Source organism: Carassius auratus, chromosome 6 (genome assembly GCF_003368295.1).
Source record: "Carassius auratus strain Wakin chromosome 6, ASM336829v1, whole genome shotgun sequence".
NCBI lineage: Eukaryota > Metazoa > Chordata > Actinopteri > Cypriniformes > Cyprinidae > Carassius > Carassius auratus.
The window spans coordinates 12521547-12531579 of NC_039248.1; positions in this window are offsets into that span (position 1 = coordinate 12521547).

A 10033-nucleotide genomic window follows, 5' to 3' on the forward strand; every position below is an offset into this window, starting at 1 on the left:
TTTTTTATTTGCTTGCTGCTTTTATGAAGTGAAAACTGGATATGAATACTGTTTTATGTTGAATTTAAAGAATTTTCACTTTAATGATTATAAGGATTAACATTATGAAATTAAGAGTAGTGATTCCCATTGCTTTTGTGGAGATAAATAATTAAACACACCACCCTTTACTCCAAACTCCAAAGAAGTTTTTGCATCTTACAAATGTTTTGTTTGCTTCTTCACCTTTATATTCCATCACCGACTTACTTGGAAAACACAAGCGGAACTCATTAACTGCGAAGCCAAAGGTCCTCGAGCAGTCGGCACTCTCTTACTCTTCTGTTTTGTACAGTAATCTAAAAGTGTACAGTAATCCAGGGGAGCGGGAAAAGGTCAGTATGTGAGCGGGAGCCGTCGCAAAGCCTGAGGCTCCAGACAGAGGGATTAGTCATCGGTATACGCGAGCGAAAGCGAGTGAGGGAGTCAGATTCGACAGCTTCTTTAAGAGGAGTGGGGGGGGGGGTGTTGGGGACAGGGGAGATAGCAGTGAGAGCGAGACAGAGAATGGAAGAGAATTAGTGTGATGGACTTGCCGGCCTGCTTAATTAAGGTGGACGAGTGCAGAGATATGATACAAGCCTCCAGCAAACTGAAATCCTATTTCACACAACTTACAAAACAATTCACTCACTTTTTCTTTCACTTACTGGTACTTTAAAAGCGCTTTCTTTTAAAGGCTGTGCATTATTGTTAGAAACTTTTCCACAGGTAACAAAATCATCAGTTGACTAAGGTACATTTAATTTACTGTCTCAATAAAGGTTTCAGCTAGCATCGCCCACATCAATCAGTGCTCATTATCAGAAGAAAACTATAATTGTTTTCATAATGTTTTAACATAATATAGTAACTTATGCACAGTCCACATCTGAAACTAGGCCATAAAGTTATTTTAAGTTTAATTTTTTCCTTCTAAAATCTACAAAAATATCCCAAAACTATTTCAATTTTTTTGTTACTTTAATAAAACTTAAATCAATATGTAAATATAAAATGAAAAATATACACATTTAACACAATTTTTTTTGCCTATGCAACAAACTGAATTTAGCCACTATCTCGCTACTGAGAAATACTTTGTTTATTGCTCCCAAACACTGCAAAAGACAAAGTGAAAAATGCTTATAATTGTCTAGTTTATTCCTGAGTGCATTGACAAATCGGGGTCAATCATATTGTTAAAACACTGTATAACAATATCCTTGAGTAAATTCTACCATTTACGTTTCCTCTGAGAGAACAGGTTGTTACTGCAGCATATTTAATGTGAGTGAGCAAGAGATTCAATGTGTTCCTGGCCTGCCAAAGATCAGTTTAATTCTCCTTGAGAAATCTATGATTAATGTCCTCTTCCCCACATTGTTTTTTTCTGTGACTATTCCTGTCCTATTTTGGGAACTTATGAAATTAATCCTATATTTAGTGGCCTATTAATAAAGAACAATACCTTGCAACATTTATGTGCTTCTGTAAAGTTACTTGTTATTGACTGGGGTTTTAACCAATGAAAAATACATTAGCACTTTCTGTGCAACAAGAAGGTTGCATTGATATGTCTATAGGAAAGCAAAGTAAGAGGCTCATGGAGGGAACTAAATAACTTTACAAAGTAAATAAATCATTACCATCTGGTTAGTGTTCCCATGAAACCCAATACTGTACAAAGGTTGTTCAAACCAAACAACTGGTCTAGAGTTTTTGCACCTGTGTTAAAAGCAATTTATTGTCATTCATTAAACCATTATATTGTTGAAAAATTGCAGCTTAACCTGCTGTATGTATAAACTGGTGTAAAAAAAATTATAATTACATTTTATTTTTAAATTTGCCATTGTTTCTGTATTTCTAAGAACTGTTGCCTGAGCAATTCAAATTTCACATTTCCTACCTCAGGTTTTATGTACCATAGTTAATAATACATAAGATTCCTCTGAAATGGAGAAACATTCTTGTAGTTCTAGTTTTCCATTTGGAAGGACGAGTTATTTTAGGATGCTACTATGAGGTGAATTTATTGTTCTTTCTTTCATTTAAGTGGTGTCTTTATTATCTGAATGTTATAAATCCCATTATTTCTTGTACAAAAATATTCTTCTATACAAGGTTACTCTGCCATCTGTCAAGCAGATACACTGCGTCTCAACTTACAGAAACCTATATATATATACACAGTACAGACCAAAAGTTTGGACACACCTTCTCACTCAAAAGTTTTCTTTATTTTCATGACTATGAAAATTGTAGAGTCACACTGAAGGCATCAAGGGCTATTTGACGAAGAAGGAGAGTGATGGGGTGCTGCGCCAGATGACCTGTCCTCCACAGTCACCGGACCTGAACCCAATCGAGATGGTTTATGGGTGAGCTGGACCGTAGACAGAAGGCAAAAAGGGCCAACAAGTGCTAAGCAATCTCTCGGGGAACTCCTTCAAGACTGTTGGAAGACCATTTCAGGTGACTACCTCATGAAGCTCATCAAGAGAATGCCAAGAGTGTTGCAAAGCAGTAATCCAAAGCAAAAAGGTGACTACTTTGAAGAACACTAGAATATGACATATTTTCAGTTGTTTCACACTTTTTGTTATGTATATAATTCCATATATAATTCCACATGTGTTAATTCATAGTTTTGATGCCTTCAGTGTGAATCTACAATTTTCATAGTCATGAAAATAAAGAAAACTCTTTGAATGAGAAGGTGTGTCCAAACTTTTGGTCTGTACTGTGTGTGTGTGTGTGTGTGTGTGTGTGTGTGTATGTATGTTATATATATTATAATATATATATATTATATATACAAACGATGAGGTAGCCTTTTGATTTTCAGACTTTTCCTGAATAAATTGGTGTTTGAGAGTGAATCAGTTGAAAATAATGATTCAGTGATACATATAGAATCATTACAGAGACATAAACTACAGACATCATCACCCACAGCTATTTACGCATCACATATAGTTAAAACATGAAGATATTTTAATGCATCTGATGAACAGAAGCAAACATAATGTCTAAACTAAATGACTGTAAACTGAAGTGGAAGCTGTTTATTGATTTTTCTGTGCTTGGGCAGACCAAGCTAACACTGAGGCAATCCAGAGCACTTTACTCTGTTGGGATGAAGCGTTGCATATTCACTTAATAGATTCCAGGTAAAACACTTTTATGTCTTCTAAAATGTAAAATTTTTAACGAGTGATTTTAAAAAAAAAGTTTTAAACGTGTACAATAAGAAATGTTAGTTGTTATCCTCCATTCATTTCCTCGAAAACACCCTAGAAACTACATGCTGAAAAACCTCTCAAGACATTGGCAGGTTTACCAATGCCCTGTAAAATAAAGTGAAATGTTCCTCATTTGTCAGTGTGTAATTATTTATATGCATTATAGCAACCTATAAGTCTGTAACAACCCTTAGGCCTGTGTAAAAGACATCCATAGATGGCTTACTTTTCCATAAGCCTCCACAGCTCATGCTTTTGGACATGCGGTAATGGTATTGTCATAACAAAGAAATATCACACAATCACTCAGTGAGCAACAATGTCCATGACATGTGTCACAATTCATAGCAGGGCCACTATGACATTGCATGTCAAGGCAGATTGCTTGGAGAGCTTTCTAATGTATTTTGGCCTCCGAGTTTCACTCCACTCGACTGAACTTTTGACATTTGCAGGAAAGAAGATCTGCAGCTCCCTTACCAGTAGGCGTACCAACACATGCTCATATTTATTTAAAGAAGACCAAGAATAAGGATATTACAAATTAATGGGGTTTCATAATGCATTTTCTGCAGTAATATTAGAGCTTTTATCTTGTGCTTTTAATTTGAATTTAGAACCATGCTAAATCGATACGAGCAAATCACATGCCATATAAAACAGAGTATCCTGATTAACTTTTCCTCTATAAGACGTCCAGACATAACTAGGTCGTTTTTGATAAAGAGGAACAATGTATGCTTGAAGAATCAGAAGAGATGTGATGTAGAAGAGCGTCTCATTAATACTAGTTAGCAGCAGCACTACTTGACTCTCTAGATCTGAGTATCCTTTATAACAGTTTTCAACTGAACTTCTACACTTGGGAAACGAATTAAGTATAATAAGTGTGGTCACATTTACATTTTGTGTGGCGATTATCCACAGGCAGAATGCAGCCGTGTCAACAGACACATTTACGCGACTGGGAATTTTGCGAAGTGATTCATGACATAACACTTATCCAACTTCGGATTCAAGTTTGTTCAATTTTAAACATTTTTTTTAAACCTTTTACAAATACAAAGCTTTCAAAAGTGACCAACAGGGTAATAAGTTTATATAAGTAGTATATCACGTAGACCTAGTAAAAATACTATCTTCTTAACTTGGTGCTCATACTGGTTCATAATTTTAGGAAACGCTAGAAGGAATTTCAAAGAAGCTGATGGTCTTGAGAAGCTTGTTTCAAGTGTTTTCAATTTCTTCTTAAGTTTTGACACGAAAACTACTCTGAGACACGACCATAAGGGAAGTCTGTCTAAACAGTTTACCTAAATTTTTTTAGTAGAATGTAAAATCCCATTCTATCGGGTTTGAAATGGTGTTTAAAATGCGATGTTACGTACAAACGATGAGGTAGACTTTTTGATTTTCAGACCAACAGGACGATTGCTTTTATACTACAATTAAATAAAACATTTTTGTTAATATAGCTACCATAACATAACTACTTAATTTGTTTTGTCAAAATATTTGCTTCGCCCACAGAAAAGGTCCCAGAGTCAAGGCAGAGTAAACTCCTGAATAAAATTATTTTGGAATGAATCGGTTGAGTCAATGGTTCAATGATTCATTGAAATTGAATAGATGGCTTTTCCTGAATAAATTGGTGTTTGAGAGTGAATCGGTTTGAAATAATGATTCAGTGAATGACTCAATAGGCAGTCCTTCACCACCTCCTATGGCCCTAACGATACATTTCGAAAGGTATGCCATAATATGTTGAAAAACTACTGAACTTAAAGTTAACTAAACTTATAATTTCAAGTCAAGCATGAACACTTACTTTTTCAAAATTGAAATAAGGCATTATTATTATTAATTTTTGCAGCATAGTTCAGGGGTAGGAGCTGAACTCTAATCTGAACCCTAATCAAACAGACCTGAACATGCTCATCAACGTCTTCAGGATTACTAAGGCTACAGGTAGGTAAGGTTTTTTTCAGGGTTGGAACTGAACTCTGCAGGACTGCGGCCCTGGCATAGTTAGATAACAAATTGCAAGCAATTTTTCTTTTTTTTTCTTTTTTGCGTAAGCTACCATGCTACAGTGTCTGGATCAGTGGATCATTGTATGTGTCTGAGCAGACACATGAAAATTACAAACCAGAATACTCCTGAATTCAATTCAAAATATGTAAGAAAATAAACTGTAAAAGACTAATACCTTTACTTTCTACATACAGGTCACCAAGGACCAGATGTCTGAAAAATATTCTCCTCATTTAATTAGAGGATACATTTCACACCTCAATCAGAAAAACAAGACAGTCATTAAATGTTTGAAGGGACTTGTTTCCCTGTTGAGCCACTCTCCTTTTGCCTTTCTGTCAGTGAATAATTTGCAGTTTATTAGCAGCTTGTTTATGTGTGTATGGCACATGAAAAAACTATCTCTACACCAGGGACGGGCAATGTAAAATAGTTTTTACAGCACAATTATTTTCCCTATAATTGCTTGGCTTGGAACAAAAAAAAAAAAAGCTGTACATGTATACTCTGAAAAGTTTCCAAGTTGATGCCACACAAAGAAATCTTGAGTTTCCTGTCACATTTCTGTGACAGTGGAATGATGGTTGCAAAGTTGCAAAGGTTTATAGGTTAATTGCTAAGGACATTCTCTAGAGCAAAGACAATATTTCAGATATATTTATACAGTTTGCATCTCAGACAGCCAACTGAACCTCAAGAGACATGTTTAAATAGATACAAAGATAAAACAACAGACGCTTAAGTGCAAAATAATAGCAAATAGACTGGATTCATCACCATTACAGTGAATGAGATAATTTAAAGTCCGTTTGTTATATTTGCCTTCTGTGGTCCTGAAAAATTACAACCCCAATATAGAAACATTTGGCCTTCTGAGATATTTCAGCTTTATCAAAGTAATAAAATCAAACTTACACCGAACAGGAGATTGGCCTTTGCATTCCTATAGATATTAAAATGTAGTGTATATGTAGCAATAATAATGATCTATAAGATTTTTGGATAGTAGACAGTTTCTTTTATAAGTGCTTATACTGTATATATTAAAAAAATAATAAAAAGAAATCTTTCCTTCAATGCTAAAGACATGCATTTTTTTTTAAAGGCCAAGTTATTTTCAAAGGAATAGTTCATAAAAATGAATTATTGAGATTTTAAAAATCAATATGCAAAAATGAATTACAGAATAAACACTCAGCATTATGTAAACAGATTACATCAAAACAAGTTTATAATTCACTTTGTGCACAATTTTATTTACTGTATACATAAACAGTATGCTAAGGTAAATTAACATTGGCAACAGCAGTAATTATAAGTGCACAGTTAACTGTGATGTATGCATTCAGTAAAAAAAATCATAATATGATCTCTGCAAATGTGTTTAGACCGAAGTGTCTGTTTGCATCTATAGGGCTACATAATGCATTTCTGTTAGATCTGAAATGACAGCTCAGCAGTCACCTATAACTGAGGGAATTACAGAAAACTGGGTCATAATTTTATATATGCAACAGATTGCCTGCATTCATTATGAATTGGTACCCTTTGTAGTTTTGAATAGTGTCGCTAGCTTATTTATTGTATGATTGTGTCTATTCAGATATGTTCCAAGCTACCATTAAATTACATGTTTGACCTTCGGTGACAATGAACTTAATTTACATTGCTTAGTAATAGACTTATTAAAAACCTTCCAAAATCCAATTTGGGGAGCAGTTTGCAGTTGCTGCATCATTAGTATTGAAATGCATGTAAAGACCCACCATCTGCTCAAAGTATTTAAACATTTGTCACACACAAATGCAAGACACGCTACTCTCCAAATTGTCACGGATAGGAACTCGGCAGATAATATTTCATTTTTTTGCACATTGAACAATGAATACTAATTCTCTGTTGATGCCGATCTCCAGAGTCACAGGGGAAAAATACTGAAAGTTTAAACTCTGACTTACAAAAACGCATGCATTTGACATTCACCATTCAACAGTGATGAATGATTCACAATGCACTTAAAGCAGTGGGTCTAAGGTGTTGCAAGACTTTGAGGAAGATGTTATTTCTAACACATGCAATTGCACTGTCATTCAAAATGCACTAGTCTGCTTTCTGTGCCTACAATATTAAGACATTCTGCATGAGTGAAGAGAGGCATTTTTAACCATGACATAGAGTAGTTCAGTTAAAATCAAGTTAATTAACAATTGGCACAGTAATATCAAGTTACTATACTATACTATAGCACATGAACATGGTAAACATTCAGTATAATGGGACATACTTTTAGGAAGTAAAAAATTATAATAACAATATTATTACATACTGTACTGCATATGGGGTGTGGTATATGCAATAACAAATCTGTAACTGAATTTAATTCTAAAATATCATGCCCCAAAGGATATCTAATTAGAATTTACATTTAAGATTCAATTACAAAATGTTCAGTTCACTCATCAGAGTATGTTTTATTAGTCCAACAGACAGTCAGCAACAAAACAGGACTATTTTTGAAGCCTTATTTATCCTCTCGCATAGATAGATAGATAGATATATAGATAGATAGATAGATAGCAACTCATACTTAGAACAATATATTAATAAAACTACACATAGCAATTATATGCAATAATAGTTTGGTGTTAACTAATCAGCTAACAACATGGATGTTTTAATTAATAAAGAGCTCTAAAATTACTAAATGGATTGAGACTTTTAGATTTTCATTTAGCTGCCGGTGAACGTGGTTAAAATATGTTTTGCACTAGTCTGTTAGTTAATATTATAAAAACAAGTTGTACAGTTAGGCTACCAGTATTGTGCGGCAGTGGAATTTGAAAATAAAGCAGCCTTCATTTATCAGTCTTTTTCATATCCCAGTCGTTTGGAAGAATGTTCAGGAATGATTGTCAGGTACAGTAAGCATTTAAGATTTGCTAAGTATCTGCAGTTCTTTTCAGTGTTTCTCATTGTGTGTGTGTCTGTGTGTGTGTGTGTGTGTGTGTGGGGTGGGGGGGTTTCAAGGTTAACATCTTAAGCGCACAAGGAAATGGAAACTATATGGCACGAAATCTTTAATGGATGTTTCAGTATTGACAGATTTTAGCATAATAATAAAGGTTGTTTTTAATTGGTCTTAGAAAAAATATTCAATGTATAATCCAATATAAATTTCAATACCGTCATATTTCGCTGTGTTTCATACTAGTTTTTTTTTCTTTCTTTTTCTAAATTTAGTTTAAAAGACTTTAACAGGCCTCCCATTTGACAACTTACCTCAGTGTCACAACATGCCGCACTAATGGGGCATGTTGTCACAAATTCAGCATGTTCACTGAACATTATCTTTATTTACTGGGCAATAATGGTGAAACTTTTTTTTATTTATTTTTTTATACAAAACTCTATAAAGCATGCCATAAAGAAGATGGCCTTCAGAAATAAACGTAAGAATAAATGAAAAACCTTTATATTAATGCTGAAAAACTAGAAACAGTATTCACTGGCGTAAAAAGGAATACAGATTCTTAGAGACAGATTGTATAGCTGAATCTGCCCTATAAAAATAATCTCAGATAGAACTATGATGGTTATCATTTTACATTCCCATTACTTGAAAGATGATATGACTAAAAGCAAAACATATAAAAAATAATAATTTGAACAATATCACAAACAACACTAATGAATGCAGCCCAAATAGCTTGTAACTTTAACACAACAGTATGTGCAGTATGTGTTTTTTTTAATTTATTTATTCATGAGATATTGTAGGTAGATATATAACTACTGAGGAGCATTATTTAAAGCATATCTGCATGTTTATTGATTTTGTTTTCTCTTTTAACAGGTGTTTGATAACGAAGTGAAGGGCTTTGTGTCTTGAAGGCAGCAGTCAAACACACAAGATGGAGGTACCTAAGGATAGCAAGATGACCCGTAAGTGAAAATAAAACCAGTATAAATCAGATATGGCAAATATATACAGGTGCATCTCAATAAATTAGAACTTTGTGGAAAAGTTTATTTCAGTAATTCAACTCAAATTGTGAAACTCATGTATTACATAAATTCAGTGGACACAGACTGGAGTAGTTTAAGTCTTTGGTTCTTTTAATTGTGATGTTTTTGGCTCACAATAATCAAAAATAAAACCACCAGTTCAATATATAATAAAAGTATAAATATATTTGCAAATATATTTCAAATTAGCAAAAATGAGCAACAATAGATTTGCTAAAACATTTCAAATATATGTAAATATGTCTTCTACCTATGTGTTTTTATTTTTGAAAATGTATGTTAAAATTTAAAATATATTTTAAAAGCATTCCTCCATATATTTCAATCCAAGAAAATACATTCAGATGTTTCAAATTTGAAGAAAAGCTTTATTTGTTTGATTTCAAGTAGGTTATTCCATCCCTATTTTTCATTTAGTCTAAATGTAGGCTACTGTAAGATTGGAAATGTATTTTATTTCTCCTTCAATACATTTTGAAATAATATATTTTGTTATATCAAGGTTACAACTAAATATATTTTTAATTTCAATAATATATTTCATTAATCTCTCATTAATATATAATCTATGTAATCAAATGTAGTGCACTTATATTTGACATTTAACATTCATGTATGATTAATACATTTTTCCATTTTGTTAAGGCCTATAGATTTTTGTTGTTGTTATTATTTGAACATCTTCAAAGCCATATTCATAACAAAAA